Source organism: Pararge aegeria, chromosome 22 (assembly GCF_905163445.1).
Source record: "Pararge aegeria chromosome 22, ilParAegt1.1, whole genome shotgun sequence".
Taxonomy (NCBI): Eukaryota; Metazoa; Arthropoda; class Insecta; order Lepidoptera; family Nymphalidae; genus Pararge; species Pararge aegeria.
Genome location: NC_053201.1, coordinates 14,304,363 through 14,325,431, shown reverse-complemented (window position 1 = coordinate 14,325,431; position 21,069 = coordinate 14,304,363). Strand labels below are relative to the sequence as shown.

Genomic DNA, 21,069 nt, shown 5'->3' with positions numbered 1-21,069 from the left:
TATAAGTGCTTTTTAATAACATACGAGTATGTAGTAATAATGGTTTAAGCCCGCAAGCCCGAATTGGAGTATTGTTTTTTTTAAATTTATAATTGATGGACCAAGCAGGTAGCCCACCTGGTGGGAAGTAGAAAACTATAGCCTGTAATAGAGCTTGCAAGGAATACATCCTGAAAAGTGTTGCCCTGTGTCCATCAACCTATATATACATATACCCTTGAGACCGGAATTTCGACAATGCTGCTTAGCGGCACAAATAAGCATGATGGTGGTAGTACTTCCCCGGACGAGCTCTTTCACGAAAAGGTCTACTACTACTAAAACTAACGTGCTAAATCTGTGCTTTCAAACCATAAAGGCTTGTGGTCCTACTGATTTAACTTACTGGCAGTACTACTAGTAAAAGAGAAATCGGTTATACCACGGTTTACGGTTCGGTTTACGGTTACACTCTAGACTTGTGATTCTACTGGACCAGGGGCCAATGAAACTTCCTGTTCCCAGCAGTGGGACATTAGTTCTTTGATCAGGTTAATTGGCTTGTATAAATTTTGGAATTGAACCTGGTACTTACACCATTGTATAACACCAGTGAACTAGGCATTCGTTCGGGCACGTTAAGTAAACTATTCCAGAAAAAATGCAGCAGAATAAATATTTGCATGCAACAAACAAAGAGTGCTACGTGGTTTAACTAATCTCCCAAGTTTTCACTAACCCGCACTTCCGTCAGTTTTCGGTAACAGATAAAGAAAGGGGGACATATAGTGGGGGGGAGAGATAATAATTTATATCGCGCTATCGCTGTATGCTTTCTTTTCTTATCACAATGAAATCAGTGCTAGTTTATTAGTAGGTACGAGTATAGTTGAATGATAAGATTTAGATGTCAAACTGAAATATTACAGCATGATTTTGTCCAAAGTAAAAAGGACGTAGGACGAGGGTGGGTTTGCCCACCGTGCTTTAAAATAGGCTCATCAAAATATATATTAATTCAAAGTCAAAGTCAAATATTTCTTTATTCAAATGGGCACATAGATTACTTGTAGGCTTCACGTTCTGTACACCATACCTTATAATAATATTTGACCTGAACCGAGATTCAAACCCAGGACCTCGTGATGCTTAATTGAACGAGATAACCACTAGATCAACGAGGTAACTCTAAGTTATGTACGTTCAAACATGTAGTGTACGCATCAAAAGTGCCATTATGTGCCTATTTCGATAAAGATATATTTGAATTTGAATTACTCGTACACCTGACCCCCAAATACATTTGATCAAACTAACCTAAAAGGTTTTTATGAGATCTTTTTAATACAGAGTTCAGGTTAACTCTTTCATTTTAAAGTTTTTCGATTGCCATGTATTAGTTGCCAGAAATACATTCATTATGAAATTCGACTGTCCACCTATCATTAGATACAGCCGGATGGCAGACAGACGAACGGACAGACAAACTGAGAGTGCAGGATTATTAGGTCTCGATTGCACTCTTAGAAATACATTTTTTAGCTTAATGAGCTGAGCGGGGACGTGTTTTGCAAAAGACTGAAGACCTACTTAACTAAGGTTAGTCACCTGGTCACCTAGATCAGGTTGAACGCTTCTTTCATCTATAAATGACAACAAAACTGGAACAACAATAGTTATCTATTATTGTTTTTTTACTCCGGACTTCTACTGAAATGATGCTACTACGAAACTATTACTTCGAGAATGTATGAAGAAATATACTCTCGTAGTTGCCATAAAATGTAATAATTGATATACTTCTGTACTAATAGTGTTCTGTACTAACAGGTAAGATTTTGTAAACTTTATAACCAGGCAAGCGGTTATAGCTCAGTAGCTAGGACTTCGGTTTCAATTTTGGGAGGGCGAGTTTGAATCCCAGCACGCACCTCTAACTTTTCGAAGTTATATGCGTTTTAAGTGATTAAAATATCACTTGGTTCAACTTGGTTGGTGAAGGAGTGAGGACACCTGTGTGCCTGAGACTCCTGAGAGTTCTCCGTGTGGAGACCAACAATCAGCACTGGGCCAGCGTTGTGCACTACTAATTGATATGAGACTTTAAAACTAAAAAACCGATTTTAATAATTCTTTCACAATTAAAAAGCTATTTTAATTCGGGAGTCACATTTTAATTTATTAATTTCAGTAGTATTGATAAACCAAGCATTCGCCAAACGAATATTATGCCAAAAATAAACTAGAAATAAACATGTGATTTTCAATCGTTTTTTTGTTATAAAATATTAATTCTTAGAAAAAAAGTCAATATGATGGTGATGACATTGTTTTGTTTATACACTTAAGTTAAATATTCATGAAAACTCTAGATTTAGAAAACTGACGGGAAGAATTTTTTTTTTTGTTGAATCTTTTACCATTGGTTGAAAAACTTATTGACCACTATGGGGCATAAGCTGGTTATACCAATTATTTTAACGTGGGAGACTCGGAAATCAAAATAGGCACCCCTGGGTCCTTAGTTAAACATGCTAATCACTAGAATATTGAGCAAATACTTCAACAAACTAAATGGTTACCACCCAAATTGTAGCTCAAATAATTTTATTAAAACTCAATGTCAATTCAAATTACATTCAAAATCCGAAGCCAATTTGTATTGATATTTAAATTCAAGTACCTACAGTTTGATTGTCGTATGAATAAATTTAAAATTTCATACGGCTTTACATTTAATTCAATTTAAACTATAAACATTATCTAATTGGAATATCCACGTTGTATAAATATACTCACAGTTGTGATAGTGTAGTGGGTAAGGCTTCGGCTTCCGTTTTGAGGTACCCAGTTCGAGCCCCGGCACGCTCCAATAACTTTTTAGATTTATTTGCGTTTTTAATTTAAGCAATTAAATAACGTTGAAGGAAAACATCGTGAGGAATCCTGCATGCCTGCGTGTTCTCAATAATGTTCTCAAGGGTAAAGTGTGGAAAGTTTACCCACACTCCAACGTGGTGGACTACGGCCTTTACGCTTCTCATTCTGAGAGAAGACCCGTACCCTTACCCGGGTCGGTAACGGATTGCTGATGATACATATAGCAATTCACTCATACAAAAAATTATGGGACAAAAAACCACACGTACCAATTAGCGTTTTCAAACTTGGACCGTGAGCAAGAAAAGCGAGGTTGTAAATGGACCCGGCCTGTTAATGGACCGTTTTTGGGCGCCTTACCAAAAGGGGGGGAGGTGGAATCTTCGTCCATCGCGCTTGTTAGGTTAACAACTTATTATTGACTGAAATAATCACCGCACATTCTTTAAAAATATGACTGTGTATTTATGCTTCTACAGCAGAGATGTATGAAGCTGGTTTTTTTTCCGCTACTAGTTAGCCCATGACTTCAATCTCACCGGATGGTAAGTGATGATGCAGTCTAAAATAGTAGCGGGGCTGATTCTTAGTTAGTATGGTGAAAAGTTTTAGTACCAACCAGAGTTTGGAAATTGGAGGTTTTTCGTCCCCAAGTTTCGAAGAGCACGTTAAACCTGAACTCTTTCCAGTCGTGTCAGAGCTGCTGTCCCATACTCGAATAGGAAGTGGATTTTTCCATTTTATGCCATTTTCTAGCTTTATGCCTACCCTGGTTAATAATCTTGCACGCACGCCAATATCTGTTTGTAGTGACTGTGAAGGCAGCTTCTACCAAGAAGCCAGCGAGGCCTTCTGATGACTTCACGTTTCAAAAGTGCTTTAAAAGTAGCGAAGCTTAGTCGAATAAAATGAGTTTTGAATACGCTGATTCAGTTGTATATTAAATGCATCATTAGTCATAATTTAAATCGAATATTATCTGTCTAGGTCATAGATAAAAACATGATTACCGATTAAAAAAACCGGCTGCCATAGTTTTTGTGATATCAGTAAGCAGTTAGTGATGGTTTAATTAAAATATAAACTGGAAAAAAATTACAAAAAAACCTATAATTCTTCTTTTTTTATTTACTGGAATTTTAAATATATTGATTTGACGCCTGGCTAACCTAATTACGGCCAATCTTTTTTTATTTCGGAGTTTGGGAATTTATAATTTTTGAATTTTCTCGGTCTGGTCTCGTGTTAGGCTTCGGCGGTGGCTAGTTACCACCTTACCGACAGAGACGTGCCGCTAGGCGATTTAGTGTTCCGCTGCGACGGCGCGTAGATGCTGATTCAAATTCAATTCAAATTCAAAATTCAACAACTTACTGATTGCAGTCAAGGGCTAACTTGTAAGTGGAATAAAAAAAATGATAGGCCTATTGATATAGCTGCATATCGTCTGCGAAAGAAAAGGAGTCCATTGTGGGGTTGCGTATAGACTTGTGCCTCATAAGAAGGCTTAGAATCACTCAGCGTGCGGAGTATATCTACGTGATCAAATCAGAAATGAGGAGATCCGTAGGAGAACTAGAGTTACCGACATAGCTCAACAAGTCGTGAAGTTAAAGTGGCAATGGGCAGGGCACATAGCTCGGAGAACCGATGGACGATGGGGTCTTAAGGTGCTGGAATGGCACCACCGTAGGTGCCGCACCGTAGGTGCCCCGACGAGGTGGACAGACGGCATCAGGCGAGTCGCTGGGAGTCGCTGGGGGTAAGCGGCCCAGGACCGTGGATTGTGAAACTCCCTACAATAGACCTATGTCCATCCAGCAGTGGACGTCAATTGGTTTAAATGATGATGATGATGATGATGGACTTGACTCCTATCCACTCATCTTCTGTATGATTAAAATGCTTGTAAATGTTGATGTTGGAAAAGAGCAACTACTGAGTTTTTTCGGCTTCTTCTTGATAATAATATATGCCTTCCTAAACGGTGGTAGAGTCACTACCAACAGACTGACTAAAGTAGCCTTGATAAAAGCCATTAAAAAATAAATTGAATTTGAAGTTTACTGGAAATAAATGATGTTTATATGATGTGGATTCGAGTTTATATATTCATATACAGGAAATTCCCCAAGATATGTTTATAGATTTCCTTAAGATGTTTTCCTTTATAGAGACACACAACACTTGTTGTAATTTTACACTAATAGGTTCCAAATCTTAATATATATAAATCTCCTATCACAATGTTTGTCCGCGATGGACTCCTAATCTACTTAACCGATTTTAAATTAAATTGGCACACCGTGAGCAGTCTGATTCAACTTAAGAGATAGGATAACTTAGATCTTTAATTATAGTCGCAATTTTATTTTATTGCAAATTATTTGTCTATAATTAATTGACAGTCACATGTTATATATATACTACTATACTCATAGGCTTAGCGATACTGAATACTTTAAAAACAAAATCAAACGCAGACGAAGTCGCGGTCAACAGCTAGTTGTTTAATAAATCTTTCTTTATAAAATATCCAACACCTAAAACATGCGGCGGGGGAATGATAGCCTGGAAAAAATTATAGTTACGGGCAACACCGAAGGCAAAAGACCTAGAGGCCGGTCCCCAAAAAGATGGGCAGACCAGCTGAAAAAATCAAATTCAGACCGCTTCTATTAATTTAATTCATGTTCATCACACAAACAAACAAAACAGACGGCCGATTGGCGCAGTTTGCAGCAGATTCCCACAACTGGCAAATGTTTGTGTGATGAGCATGAATGTTTTTCAGTGTGGGTGATATTATCTGTATATAAATACTTAGAGTATGTTTATTCTAAGTATTTATGTATATTATTTATAAAAAATATTCATCAGTCATCTTAGTACCCATAACACAAGGTACGCTTAAATTGGGGCTAGATGGCGATGTGTGTATTGTCGTAGTATATTTGTAAAAAAAAAAAAAAAACCAGTTGTAGGAATCGAACCCAATGCCTTGGACTCAGAAAGCAGGGTCGCTGCCCACTGTGCCAATCGGCCGTGAAATAATGTGGTCTCAGTTCTTGTGAAGTCTACCAATCCACTAGGCCAGCGCGGTGGACTATGGCCTACACCCTTCTCATTCTAAAAGTGAGTTTAGTGAACTGATAGCGGAACGATGATGATGATGAAGCCAGCCCCCTTTAAAGCAACACGTTGGCTCAGTTTTATAAATCTATTTCTCGCTTAATAGTTAGTGAAATGAACGGGATATACAAACACTTACGTAATGCACACGTGACCGTAAAATATGCTAAAACCATGCAAAGCGCACTGTCGTAAATCCTCGTAAAATGCTAATATCTAAATACCTAGTTAAATATATTTAGTTTTGACTGCTAGACATCGTAGGATATTACAATCTGTATATTAAAACTTTCTACTCCTTTTTACGAAAATTTCGCTTTTAAAGGAGTGTGAAATTTCCACTACTTGTACTGTATACAACCAGTATATACAAAAGAAAACACCCTGTAAAATATTAAATCAAAAAAGCATATTTATTTTTCCATACAAACATAATTAAAACTCGCTTAGTGTCTACTTATGACAACCCTATTGCAGATAAAAGACCGACACGCGCATAGCACTTACGCTACGCGATGCGTACCTAATAAAGTGACAGGAGTCACTTGATTTTACTGTTTCAGTAAAAACCATGGCAATGGTTTACTTAAAAGCTATTACCGTTTCGGTTTCACAGATAAGTCTCAGATACAGTAAATCACGCATATAACATCCAAATCAATAAAAAAACATTAACCACACTACTGCGTATTTGACACGCATACGCAAATGTACTCTTTTTGATCTTTTATTGGACTATAATTTTTTTATCAAGCAAATTAACAGTGCAGCCTAACCGTTTTAAAAGACAATGTAAAATGGTGATAACAAATAAAAACCCGGCTCAGTTTTTCTTGGGTTTCTTCTTAGAGAAGGGCGCGTTTGGAACCCTCGTTGCTTTAATTTTAAGTTTACAAATGGGTATAAAATAAATAAATATAAATATTCTACGACAATACACACATCACCATCTAGTTCCACAATAAGCGCAGCTTGTGTTATGGGTACTAAGATGCCTGATGAATATTTCAATGAATAATATACATATATACTTATAATATACATATAAACACCCAGACTCTGAAAAGCATTCATGTACATCACACAAACATTTTCCAGTTGTGGGAATCGAACCCACGGCCCTGGACTCAGAAGCAAGGTCGCTGCCCACTGCGCCAATCTGCCGTCAAAGTTAATAGTTAGTAGTTATCGGGATCATCTCACTACTATACAGAGTGTGCCCCCTCTCTCGTACGATCAGCTTTATAGAGCTTAGTCCCACCACACCGCTCTGATGTAGGTTGGCGGGCTTTAACTTTTTTTCAGAAATAAGTGCTAATTACTGTACTCGAAAGCGTGTTCCCGGAGGTGGATAACGCAAGTTTCCAAACTCCTGGAGCTGGAAATCCGATTACGGATTACCTGATAATTTTAGCCCGACTTGAGAATGGAATACACGACGTCGCGATAAGTTGTCAGACATGTTAAGCACTGTACCAAAGAGGCAGTCCTACTTAACATTCATTCTTATTAGCATTTCATGTTCATCCTCATGAAATGCTAATAAGAAAATAGTTAAAGTATCAGCAGTGTGTTTTGTAATGGAGAGAAATGATATTGCTATAGGTAGATTGACAGAATAAACCGCTGTGCCAGGGAGGCACAGCGGTTAGCACTATGGTTCTAAGTGAGAGGTCCCGTATACGATCTCCGGCAGAGGCAATTTCGGAATTAATAATTTTCTCTGGTCCGCCCTGGTCTGGCTTCGGGCGTGGCTAGTTACCATCATATCGATAAAGAAGTGACGCCAAGCGATTAAGCGGTCTGGAACGATGCTACGTAAACACCGATTGCTCAAAAATTTTATTTTATTTCGACAAGTATAAAAACAGTTTCCTTGGCTAATTTCGGCCACGGAGTTCAATGTCCAGGGAAATTTATCAACTATCCGGGAGATATTCTAGTGCCTATATGTGCGCAAACGCGTGTGCACTCTCCATTCTCTAACTCTCATAATCCTTTTTTTCCCGCTACAAGTTAGTCCTTGACAGTCTAAGATGGTAGCGGGCTAACCTGTTAGGGAGTATGGTAGTCATACCCCTAATCATGTTCTACACGACATCGCACCGGAACTTCGTCGGTAAGATGGTAACTAGCCACGGCCGAAGCCTCCCACCAGACCGGACGAAAGAAAATTCAGAAATTATGAATTCCCAAATTGCACCCGCCGGGAATCGAGCCCGGGACCTCCTGTTTAGATTCACAGCGCTCACCATTGCGCCAGGGGGGTCGTCAAAGTCCGAGGGGACAGCAGCTCCGATACATTCAGAAAGAGATCAGGCCAGCTGCTTGACTTACTCTCCGAGGCACTCAGATGAATCACATCCAAATTCCAATCTCCGGACTACTATTAAAAAACGCTTGGTAGATAAACCCAATAAAAAAGAAAGCGGCGTTAGCCCAGTGGGTAGAACTTCGACTTCACTTTCCAGGGACCGAGTTCGAATCCCAGCACACACCTCTAACTTTTCTATGTTATGTGCGTTTTAAGCAATTAAAAATTCATCAGCTTTCACTAGCAACGGTTAAGGAAAACATCGTGAGGAAACCTGCGTAATGTTCTCAAAGAGTCCACCAATCTGCTCTTTGCCAGCGTGGTTATATGACGATGTTGATGAAAGCAATACTATTCATTGGCCCGATGGCATCGAACCCAGGACCTTGTGATCTGCAGTCGATCATGCAAACCACCAGACCAACGAGGCAGTTAAACAAACTTATAAAGCAAGTGGATTTTCTGCAAACGTAAAGTTTTTCAAAGATATTTTTTTGAAGAATTGCTGCCTAAAACATATCTTGTGTTTTTCACAGGTGTTTATAAAGTTGTTAGGTTTCAGCTATTAGTTTCCTATCATGAAATTATAAGTTCCAAACTAGGGTTAGGAAATATTTCAACACCCCCCTGGTAACCCTAAAAATGACCACGACAGAGGGAACTCAAAAAATCACAGATATATACCAACTCGAGCCGGGATTTGAGCCCAAGACCTGTAATTTCAAAGCGAGAACCGCTGCACCACAGGCAATATATATCAATAATCTCCCAATTTATTCAAATGTCAAGTCTAAAAAAAGTCATAGGATTCTATTTTAGGATTTCAAAGAACTAGTTTGTTGTTAAATCAATATTGTATTTATAATAATATATCCATAAAACAGCTCCTACTTTTTTTTAAATACCTTGTTTTTAACTCTATCTATAATCCTAAAACTAAATGACGTTCGTAAATTAAAGTTATATGTTAAAAAAAAAAGAAATATATCCATTAAAATCAGTTCAGCGGTTTTTGTAAGACGGCCCGAAGACCGGCCAGACAAACATTTGGGTCACTTTTTCTGACTCTACATTTTGAATAGTGCAGTCCACTCGTATAGACAATCAATACTTTTCCCAATCAATCTACAATCTATATCAACTTATTCATCGCACTTAAAATACCTTGTATGTGTGTCAACATTATATATACTCAATCTCACATCCACAAAGTTTGTTTTTAGTTTCATAGAAAAAATGACTTCAACTTTTTCATCGCATGAAACAATTTTAATTTAAACGCAAGAAAAATTGACATTATCTAGTTACAATTTTAAAAAAATATTTTTCCAGTAAATCAATTTTTTGACTATTTCAATATTTTTAACCTCTCCAAAAAAAAATCTTTTTCTTAATTTTGATAGTTCCTTAAAAGGAAAGCAAAACTTCTACTGACGGAATTTAAGCAAGCAGTTATGGAAGTGCTTGCTTTTTTTAACATCACAGTAAATGGGCCACTATCCATTTCAAAAGTTTTGATAGAACCCCGCATTTAGAAAACCTGTTAATATTTTTTCCAATCAATAGAAAATTAAACGCATCTAAAACTTAATAAACTAAACTTTAATCACATTAAGTATGGTTATTAATGAATTCAACTAACTTGTATCCGGAGAGGTCGTCAAATCGGTTGCGCTTTCGAAATACCGTTCAGTGTTAGGTATTTTTCATAACCAAGCGTTCCCATGTAACTATAATCCTCGGAACCTTAGATATCACTTGCGGTCCATGTAACTTTGCACTGGTAACACATACAAACTGTAACAGATACTTAAGTATTTCCCTGAGAACTAGAAGGCACAAAACACTGTCACTCTATAATTCCACCACACAAAATATTATAGAACTGTTTAAACAAAACCTCTTTTATTGGGGGAAATGAAGTCGGATTAAATTATAGATTAAAGATAGAAAAACTAAAAGAAAAACTTTTTTAATAAAAATTATATTTGCAATAGTGACCTGATTATTTCGCGAAATTAACGGGAAGCTATAATATTTATGGTAATAAATAATGAGGCGGTTAATTCGAGCCGCGCGAAAAAAGAAATTTTAAAACAGAACCGAAATTATCAGATTACTGTCGCCAGGCGAAACTTTTTTCGGCGAACTTTTTTGCTTGAAGCGTTTCGTAACCGCATGTTGAACTGAAATCGGTCCAAATCAGACTGGGCACCGACCGCGTGGACCGCACAACACTTCTACACACGTACATGCATATGCGAAATTTTCATACACATTTTCCACGCCGTCTGCAATGTTATGCAACTACGGTAAGATTTTCCAAGACTTTTCCAACTGAAACTAGGTGTGTTTTCAACGAAAAAAAAAATTTTGTTTAAATATTCTATAATATTCGGTGGTGTTACACTTTACCGAAAGCAGTTTATCGTAAGCGTTTGGTGCTCGCGTGCGTGGACATCACACGACCGGCGCGTGCCGAGTCTCGCGCAATACTGAGGAACTGTAAGAGTGAGATTCAAAGCGGTCGTATCGTACTGCCTGAGCGAAACTACTTCCAAAAGCTCGTAAGCGCAACTATTTCCTGAAAATAATACTTTTATTTTTAAAAAGTGGCAATAGTAGAGTTAGATAGAGCTAATTTTTAGGCATAATAATTATATATTTACACTCTATTTCTTTAGTTCTTGTTTCTCTATGTATGTACTAAGACTGGTGATAGCCTTGTGTGTAAGGCTGCGGCGTATCTTTCGTAGAGGCCGAGTTCGTTCTCCGGCACGAACCTGCACCTCTATCTTTTCGGAGTTATTTGCGTTTTTAATTTAAGCAATTATGTATATATAAAACCTGATAAAGTTCTTTATAATGTTCCCGAATGCATGAGAACTATAGATATATAATATATATATCAAAATTTAATATGCATAGTGCATATATATATAAGTATATATTAAAGCCTAACACTGCAAGTGTAAGGATATTATGTTTTTACATACGAGCGGTGGTAGCGCATTGGGAGCTCGACTTCATTTTCGGGGGGCCGAGTTCGAATCCCAGCATGCATACCTCTAACTTTTCTAAGTTATGTGCGTTTTAAGTGTCACTTGCTTCAACGGTGAAGATAAACATTGTGAGGAATCCTGCATGCCTGAGAGTTCTACATAATGTTCTTAAAGGCGTGTGGAGTCCACCAATCCACACTGGGCCAGCGTGGTGGACTACGGTCTTAACCTTTCTCATTGTGGGAGGAGACCCGTGTTCTGTAGTGGGCCGGTAATGGGCTGATACTTGATCATGATGATACCATGAAATAAAGTAAAACAATCTTTTGGATCTCTATCAGACCCTAATACCAACTTTATGTTTCTTCAGGCGCAAACACTTGATTAGTGTAAATATATTTATCTAAAAACACAATTTCATCCTCCATATTTTCGGTTCGCTAGATTTTTTTTGGAAGTGAAATTAAGTGTGTAACTTAATTTTCTCGAAAGTACCGGAACGCTAAATTGGTGGCCCATCTTTGGGGTAGGAACTAACTCTTATACCATATATACAAACACTTACCAAAGGTAGCTACAACTACCTTTGGTAAGTGCAGAGAAACTTATAACAATAACTCTCAACGCTGCGCCACGAAAGGTCACAAAAAATAATGTATTCTAATAATAGAAAACCGAGGAAGCCCTAAATTTAGCGGTTTAAATACCTTTTCTGAATGGTTTAAAAAACCGACGTTTTTAAAAAAATCTAATTTCAAAAATTCTAAATTCATTTTTTCATTCATTCATTTCAAGTAAGCCTAATACAAGCACTTTTGAAACGTCAAGGCTGTCTGTGTGTAGTGACTCTACCACCGGTTCGGAAGGCAGATTCTACCGAGAAGAAGCCGGTAAGAAACATTTTAAAATTCATTTTTCTGTCTTGTGAGAGATGAAAGCGGAGCCGGATGCTTCCAAGCAACCTTGTCATTAAGAAATTCATCAATTGTATACTAAACTCGCTGTAATAAATGTTTTTAACACATTCTTTAAACTTATGCATTGGTAGGTCCAAAATTACCTTAGGAATCATATTATACAAGCGTATACTCAACAACTAAGAAGCAAGAAATAAATATTTTCAACAAAATTTTTAAGTTAGTGCCAAGTAAAATGTAAATTAATACGTATAGCCAAAGAATTAAGAACATACAAAATCCTCATTTAGCCATTGCATTGTGTCAAAAACCAGAGAAGACATCCACAGCACGTCTCACTTCAGACCCGCGTAATGTTTCTAGCTAAAAACTTTTCCCATATTCTCCCAGTTTATGGTAAGCGTTTGGTTTGGTTATGGTTGTCGTTACGAATAATTACTGTGAACTGCCAAATAAATGTGGAGTGGTTTTTGGTGCTTCACTATTAGTCGTTTACACGGTTTCTGGATGTTCTTAATTCTATGAGTATAGTTTATGTACTTTGTATACGGTTCCCATTTATATAGTACCAAAGAAAGTATCTAGTAATTTCTACTTTTTAATGGCACCGAATATTTATTTCTCGATTTTTGTTTTTTTTAGAAAATCGGTATTTTTTTGTCAAAAAAAATTATCCTTGCCTATAAATAGGTCTAATTTATGATAGCTAAATGTCAACCACTCACTCATCTTTTACAAAATATTGTTTTTCCCGAAGCCAGGGTTGTTACCCGAGGTGTTAATGAAAAAAATATATATCTAAATTTAAGAGAAACTGTGACTGCAATAATTTGAACGTTACAAGCAAAAATTAACTTTCAGTGCAATACATTCAAAGAAAATTGTATACAATTTTAGAATCAATTACCGGTTGATATCTTCGGGGATTTCTCTAAAAAAGTTCAAAGTTTGTATTTAGCGAAGGTTTATTAAAAAGTCGTTTTATGGTATAAAGGATTACGTAAACGATAAAAAAGCTTGGGTTTTGTACTATTGCTCTAGTCAGATTGCTTCTTATTTTGAAATGACAATGTGAGATAGTGATAACAAAAAGAACTCGTGAACACGATTTTTTTGAGGGCTTCTTATTAGACCAGGGCGCGTTTGGAACCCTCGTAGCTTTAGTTTTAAGTTTACGAATGTAGTTATCGCCATCACTACTCACTACTAAGTAAATATTTTGTATTTTGTTGTTACATACGCATCAAAAGTGCCATCTATGTGCCTATTTGAATAAAGAAATATTTGACTTTAGCTTTGAAAATGGTTGAGGAGTTCTCCCGGCACTTACTTTCTTACCTAATATTATATACTATTAAGCGAAGCGCAACCCGCGTTATACTATATACTTATTGTTGTATAGTTTCAGTGGCCATCAAAAAATACTCAAATCGCAATGGATATTTTTCCAGGAGACCGTAAACATATTAAAATGGCGCCCACCTCTGAGGCATGATACCAAACAAACAAAAAAAACATCAAAATCGTTGCATAATTGGCGGAGTAATTGCTTAACAGTACAAACATACAGTGGAATTGAGAACCTCCTCTTTTTTTAAGTCGGTTCGTAAAATTTAAACTTGAGGTAAAATTATTTACTCAAGTTAAGCTCTTAATTAACTAATTTAACAGACCAAATGGATAGATCGATCGTATGAATTCAATCGCTACTTAAATTTTATGGTTTTAGTCTAGAATTCTCGATATCCATTACACCACGTTATGCTATTATGTACCGTGTACCGTATACCTATATTATATACCGTGCTTAGTTATTTGCAAGTTTATTAAACTAATACAATATATTGTTTTACCACGAAAATTAATGTACCGGTTTTTAGGATTAAGTAGTTTTTTGAATAAGTAAAAAAATCACGTTGAACGGAGTCCGGAAAAATTTAATATAGGAATTTAAAAAAACTGTGCCAAGTGTGCAAATCAGACTCGCGCAGAAGTGTTTCGTACCATTGTTTTAAAAAATGGAAAACCTTTTATGTCTGTTGTATTAGAGTAAATTTTATTTTATTCTGTCTGTTAGAATTTTTTGTATAAAGCAGAAACAGTAAAAAATTCAGCTGTCTCACTATCTCTTAGTAATAGGGTCCCGTTAATGTTTGTTTTAGAAAATATCTTCACAATCACCCAAAATGGTACCGAGAATGGTATGCCATCGACCACCACGCGTATGAGAGAACCGTTGAAACAAGTGATATTTCGATCGCTTAAATAAAAAACGCACATTACTCCGAAAAGTCAGTGGTGCGTACCGCCTTTCTTCTTCTTAGTCGGTTCGCTCTTGTAAAAGCGGTCGTAGTCGAGGACACGTAAGTATTTTGGCACGCTTGATCATCCATCGCCACTCCTTTGGCAGCTGCCTTCCTTGCACACTCATCGGGACAGCCACTGTTCTTCCGCGTGATCTGGTGCCTTCGATTCTTCCTTGGACAACCCGACGTTCAATGGAGTCATTGTCTCATACGTGAACAAAGATAGTGAGAATACGAGCCTGTTCTATGGAGGATAGACGGATAGACTGGTTTCTTTAGTTGCTAAGAAACAACCGAATTGAATGTTAGTCATCGTCAAAAGCCTGTGACAGTCCACTGCTGGAATAAAGGCCTCTCCCAATGGAAGGGTTTGCCCATAATCACCACGCTGGGCAGGCGGATTGGGGGTCGCAGTAAATGGTAGTACTAGCACTGAGTACGCTGTTACCCGCTCTCTGTTATAAACCTTTAGTCGCCTCGTACGACACGCACTGGGAGAGTAGGGTTGGTGACAACTGTATTCTGATCTGCCGTCGCCACACGGCCAGTGGCGTGCATAGAGGGTATGCACAGGGTATGCAGATTATATTAAATGAAGAAAATCTCCAGTACGAGTTATAAAAATTTGAGGGTAGGCTTTTTATAACTCTAACAAAGCCTATCCTTAGGTTTATATAACTCGTACTGGAGATTTTTTAAATTTTATATCATCTGCATACCCTGGGCATACTCTATGCATGCCACTGCACAGGGCTAAAGTAAATAAGTAAGAACTAGAGCAGAAATAATGTTTATCTTAAAACACAACTTGGATTCTCTTATTCTAATACTAGAAGGATAAATAGCTTAGTGGATACAGACAGTAGGCCGAACCGGCCTACTGTCGAGGGGACCGAGTTCGCTCTCCGACAAGAATTTCTAACTTTTCGGAGTTACGTGTTTCGAGCATTTAATCATCACTAGCTTGGTGAAGGATCATCGTGAGGAAACCAGCATGCTAAAGAGTTCTCTATAATGTTCCCGAAGGCGTATGAAAACTACCGCTCCGCAATCGGCTAGTGACCAGGACAGTCTAAACCATTTTTAATTATTTTCAATGAAGGAGTCTTAGGCTCCGAAACGGCTGGACCGATTTCAATGAAACTTTCAGGGAATCTCCGGATTGACTTGGCGAGTAATCCTGTAAAGTTTGGTGACGATCGGAGCACTCCTATTTTTGAACTGTCAAACTGTCAAATACAGCTTTTATTTACTATGATGATATTCTATTGTTGGGTGTACATGGGTGTAGATAATGATCTTCACCCGCTCGAGAAGAGAATAGAAGATAATGAATACGGAGAGAAATAAATGATTTAATATATTATGACTTAAATTAATAATTTAATGATGTAAGTTTATTGTTTAAATAAAATAAAGCAAAATCGTCAAAAATAAGTTACCTGTTGCCTTAGTATGGTGTGCTTTTTTTTTGTAAATGTTACCCTACCCTACCCTAAATTTTATAGATATTTCAAAAATGTTTTATTCATCTGAAAAAAGGTCTACATGAATAAAACATTACAGGCACTTATGAAGCGTTCATACATTTAAATGTTACACTAATGTTATTGATTGTGATAACTGCTTTCATTTACTTAAAACTAAACAGGGTTCCAAACGACCCTGGTCTAAGAAGAGCCCACAACAAACTTAGCCAGGTTTTTTTTAGTATCACCATCTCACAATGTAATTTAAAATGATTAGAAGAGCAACCTGGTTAGAGCAATAATTCACACCCAAGCTTTTTAAATATGATAGGACTTTTCTATAAGCTTACGTTCAATACAAACTTTGAACTTTTTAAGAGACATCTCCAAGATGTCAATTGGTAGTTTATTCTTACTTCTAATGTTTAAATTATTGCAGTCACATTTTTTCTTAAATTTAGAAATGTTTTTATGAACGTACATTAAATTTTCAAATATGTACTGACTAAACACTGTCATTATATTATGAATGCAGGATGGACTAAAAGGTATCGTACATCGGTATTTTTCGAATCAATCAATCATATTACAAAAATTTGGCTTTGGCTTTACAGCAAATTCAGTTTTGGTTTTCATAATATAGATATCATGAAATTCCTGGCTAATGTTGAGGTATGAAGTTAGAGCAATTCATACCAAAGCTTATTTATTGTGCATCCTTAATATTATAATAGAATTTTTCTATATTTGGGGATACAATTTTGTATCCCGCCTATGCTAGCCTTGCTGATCTGTATATATTGGGCCATCTGCCAAGCACGGCGAACACATCTATATCTTCTCCCACAGCTTTATCAACTCTCAGAGCATTGGCGCACCAAAGGAAATAATATCCAAATAATATATGTGTTATAATAAACGGGGGTAAACTTCTCCTGTTCCATGTTCCCATGCTTTAACAGGTGGACACGATAATTATATCCCCTGTCAGGGGAAATAATCGGGGGATATAATTTTCGTCTCCTGGCTGTGTCAGCCCTGCTGTAGGTCTTTTTTTTTGGCGTGGTGGAAAACCTTTATTGCTTTCTCCGACCCTTGGGCAGGACGAAGCATTGGCGTGCACTTCATACAAGCACAAAAGCACTCCAATCACTCATATTTTCGCATAACTCATAAAGGGCAAGGATTTTTCAATGTTATGCCATCTTCCATCTTTATGCATACCCTGGTCAAAAACCCGCACCACTGATATAAAATTGAAAAAATCTCCAGTACGGGTTCTAAAAAAACATAAGGATAGGCATTGTATGAGTTATAAAAGGCCTACCCTAAAGTCTTTATAACTTGTACTGGAGATTTTCTTCATTTTATATCATCTGCATACCCTGTGCATACCCTCTATGCACGCCACTGGGACGTAGGTTATTTGCGACTCCCCCCACTAAAGGGGTATACCCAAACTAAAAACCACCACGGCATGTCCCTCTTGTTGGCTTTGTTAGACGCCCGGGGAACCCGTTGTATACCTCCCGGACGCTGCTGTGGATCTCTTACCAATGAAGACAGTAAGTATTTATTATGTTCTTTGTTGTAGTTTACTTTATACTTTCATTTAATTATTTAGGTTTTGTTATTGTGGGTAAGAGCACTCTCAATGTCTGACAATGACATCTGACAAGCGGTGACAGATGACTTTGACTGACGTGTATTTGGTAGTTCGTTTAGAAACATTGAAGCATAGACTTTATAAGGCCTGCAACTCACTGTTATGTTTTATTTTTATTTTGTTATACGCAGTTTTGTTAATTGTTTTTTTTTTGTTTAACTTCAATATTTTCTGTGCAAATGTTTTAATTGTCTAGTATTCTTATATTTTCAAGATGCAGCTGGCGGATTAGGAAAATCTATATATTAATACCATAGTTAGTATTCTTTTTTTTCTTTTACTCTTTAAGTTTATATATATATTGCTTTATATTTGTTATTTTTATTGTTTTTTTTTTTTTATATTTATTATTTGATATATTATTTTATTCTATACAATGGCGTTGAACAGTATGGACAGTGATGTTTTTCTGTCTATGTCGTCTAGTGATGATAGTTTCCACAGTACATCTTTCCTTCCACTTGATAAAACTCTTGATTCTTGCTTCTCAGATTGTTTGAAGAACCTTAATGTCATTCATATTAATGCACAAAGTATCCCAGCTCATTATCCTGATATGCTTGCATCTTTTGATTCCCGTAACATACATGCTATACTAGTGTCTGAGTCTTGGCTTAAAACTTGTTTACCTTCTACCTCTTATTCGCTGCCAGGTTTTAGGCTTATTCGCAATGACCGTGTTGGTAAGGGGGGTGGTGGAGTAGCGATCTACTTGCGTTCTTATATTCCTTTTACTGTTATTAGTATGTCTTCACAACCCCCCTTAACTGATGCTGCTGAGCACCTACTTGTTGAAGTTCTTATTTCCCATACCAAAATTCTTCTTGGAGTGTTCTATTGTCCACCATACGTTTCTGATTACTTTCGTTCATTTGAATCCTTATTAGAGAAAGAAGTTCCTCTTTATAGCCACTCCATTATTTTTGGAGATTTTAATACTTGTTTACTCAAAAATGATTATCGCAGCAAGAAATTTTTGACTACAGTGGAATCCTGTAATTTGTCTGTCCTGCCCCTGGCTGCTACGCATTATTCTCCTGGTTGTACTCCTTCTCTTCTTGACCTTATTATGGTATCTTCTCCGGATTTCGTCTTTAAGCATGGCCAGTGTCCTGCCGATGCATTTTCTTATCATGATTTGATTTATCTTTCATATAAAATACGTTCACTTAAAGCAAAATCGAGGGTACTTCTGCGGCGTAACTTTGGAGGAATTGACAGCCGTCGCTTGTGTGATGATGCTAGTCATCTGGACTGGGCGGCTATCGCAGCTGTTGACTCAGTTGACCGCAAAATTGAGATATTTAATTCCCTGATAACGCAACTCTACGATACGCATGCTCCGTTAAGACCAATCAAGCTGAAACATCTACCGGCGCCTTGGTTATCAGAAGAGATAAAAATTTTAATGGACAAAAAGATTGCGGCGAAATATAAATACAAAACAAATAATACTGACGCTAACCGGGAAAAATATCATAAAGCACGGAATCGCTGTAATACATTGTGTAGGGATGCTCAACGACGCCATATTCATAAGTCTGTTGAAAGTGGTGATACTGCTAAAACCTGGAAGTTTCTTGAGTCTCTTGGAGTTGGTAAATCATCTCATAGATCTTCTATTAACGTTGATATCGAACTCCTAAATAAACATTTTTCTACTTCTGATACAATTAATAGTTCCGATAAAGAACGTACTCTTAGTATTCTTTCTTCCCACTCAACTCCTAACTTTTTACCATTTACCTTCGAGTCTTTTACTGAATGCGATGTTAAGAAGAGCATAATATCCATTGCATCGAATGCTGTTGGTGTAGATAGCATTACCCGTAATATGATCATTCCAATTCTTGACGTTGTTTCCCCTATTCTAACCCATATCTTAAACTCTTCCATTCTCTGTAGCAAATTCCCTGAAGAATGGAAGTTTGCTCAGATTATTCCTCTACCTAAAAAAAACAACCCTTCGTCGTTTTCTGATTTTCGCCCCATTTCTATATTACCATTTCTCTCAAAAGTTCTTGAAAAACTCGTATCTCAACAACTTAGTCTCTTTCTTAATAAGAATAACCTTCTCAGTTCTTTGCAATCTGGCTTTCGTCCTGGTCATAGTACGGCTACTGCTCTTGCTAAAGTAACTGATGATATTCGATGGGCGATGGATAACAAGCAGCTAACAATTCTTATTCTGCTTGACTTTAGCAATGCCTTTAATACAGTTGACTTTGACATCTTGCTTAGTCTTTTACGCTCTATTAACATATCTCCATCAGTAATAGACTGGTTTCGGAGTTACCTCAATGGCCGTCGACAGCGCATTCAGATTGACGAGTCCTTTTCGTCTTGGTGTGATGTAGCGGCTGGGGTACCTCAGGGTGGCGTGTTATCTCCTTTACTTTTTTCTATTTTCATTAACTCTATTACTCAAAACATCTCTTCTCTCTATCACATGTATGCAGATGATATCCAAATATATCGCTCATCTACCCTTCAAAATCTTGGTTCTGCTATTGCAGCTATAAATAATGATATGGCTGCAATTTCTGAGTGGAGCAGGCAATATGGGCTAAAGGTCAATCCTGCAAAATCAAAAGCTATCGTTATTGGTAGCTCAGGAATGATCGCGAGGGTTGATTGGCTGAGCATTCCTTCTGTTATTTATAATGGCATCGCTATTCCTTTTTGTGACTCTGTGAAAGATCTTGGTGTATACCTCGACCGGGAATTGTCATGGACAGTGCATGTCAAAGAGCTGAGTCAGAAAGTGTTTGTGGCGATGAGCTCGTTGCGAAGGCTGCAATCATTTCTTCCAATTCCGACCAAAGTTATGCTAGCACATTCTCTTTTTCTATCTATTCTCGATTATGCGGATGCAAGCTTTCTTAATCTGACCGAGGATCAGCTTAATAAACTTGAGCGTCTTCAAAATCTGGCTATTCGGTTCATATTTGGCCTTCGCAAATATGACCATGTTTCCGTATTTCGACAAAAACTCAAGTGGCTTCCTATTCGTCGTCGCCGGGATATGCATGTACTTTCTCTTCTGTACTGTGTGTTATTTCATCTAAATACTCCCTCGTATTTAAAAGAGAAGTTCACTTTTCTTGGTGAGCAATCTGGTGTAAGATCGTGCCGTGCGCTGACGCTGTGTATGCCTTATCATAAGACAAAATTTTATAAGCGTTCGTTTAGCGTACGAGCTGTGGAATTGTGGAATGCGCTTCCATTGAGCATACGACGATCCAAATCACTGGCGATATTTAAAAGAGCAGTTAAGGCCCATTATATTGTTAACGACTTTTAATAGTATGTATATATGTACTTACTCATTTATTGTATGTTAAAGTATTTAATTATGTAAGTGTTGTTATTATATATATTAGTTTATTTTTATATTTATTTAT

General features: G+C 37.2%; 1 long non-coding RNA gene across 1 annotated transcript in view; it reads right to left on the bottom strand.

Annotated features, from left to right (window-relative positions):
• LOC120633828 overlaps positions 1–10,783 on the bottom strand; it is a 79,811-nt gene extending 69,028 nt beyond the window's left edge. Inside the window, exons 1-2 of the long non-coding RNA XR_005659205.1 lie at positions 10,721–10,783; positions 9,948–10,134 (exon numbers count right to left, since the gene is read on the bottom strand). This is a non-coding gene — a long non-coding RNA (uncharacterized LOC120633828). The remainder of the gene's footprint in view (positions 1–9,947; positions 10,135–10,720) is intronic.
• Positions 10,784–21,069: the final 10,286 nt, after the last annotated feature.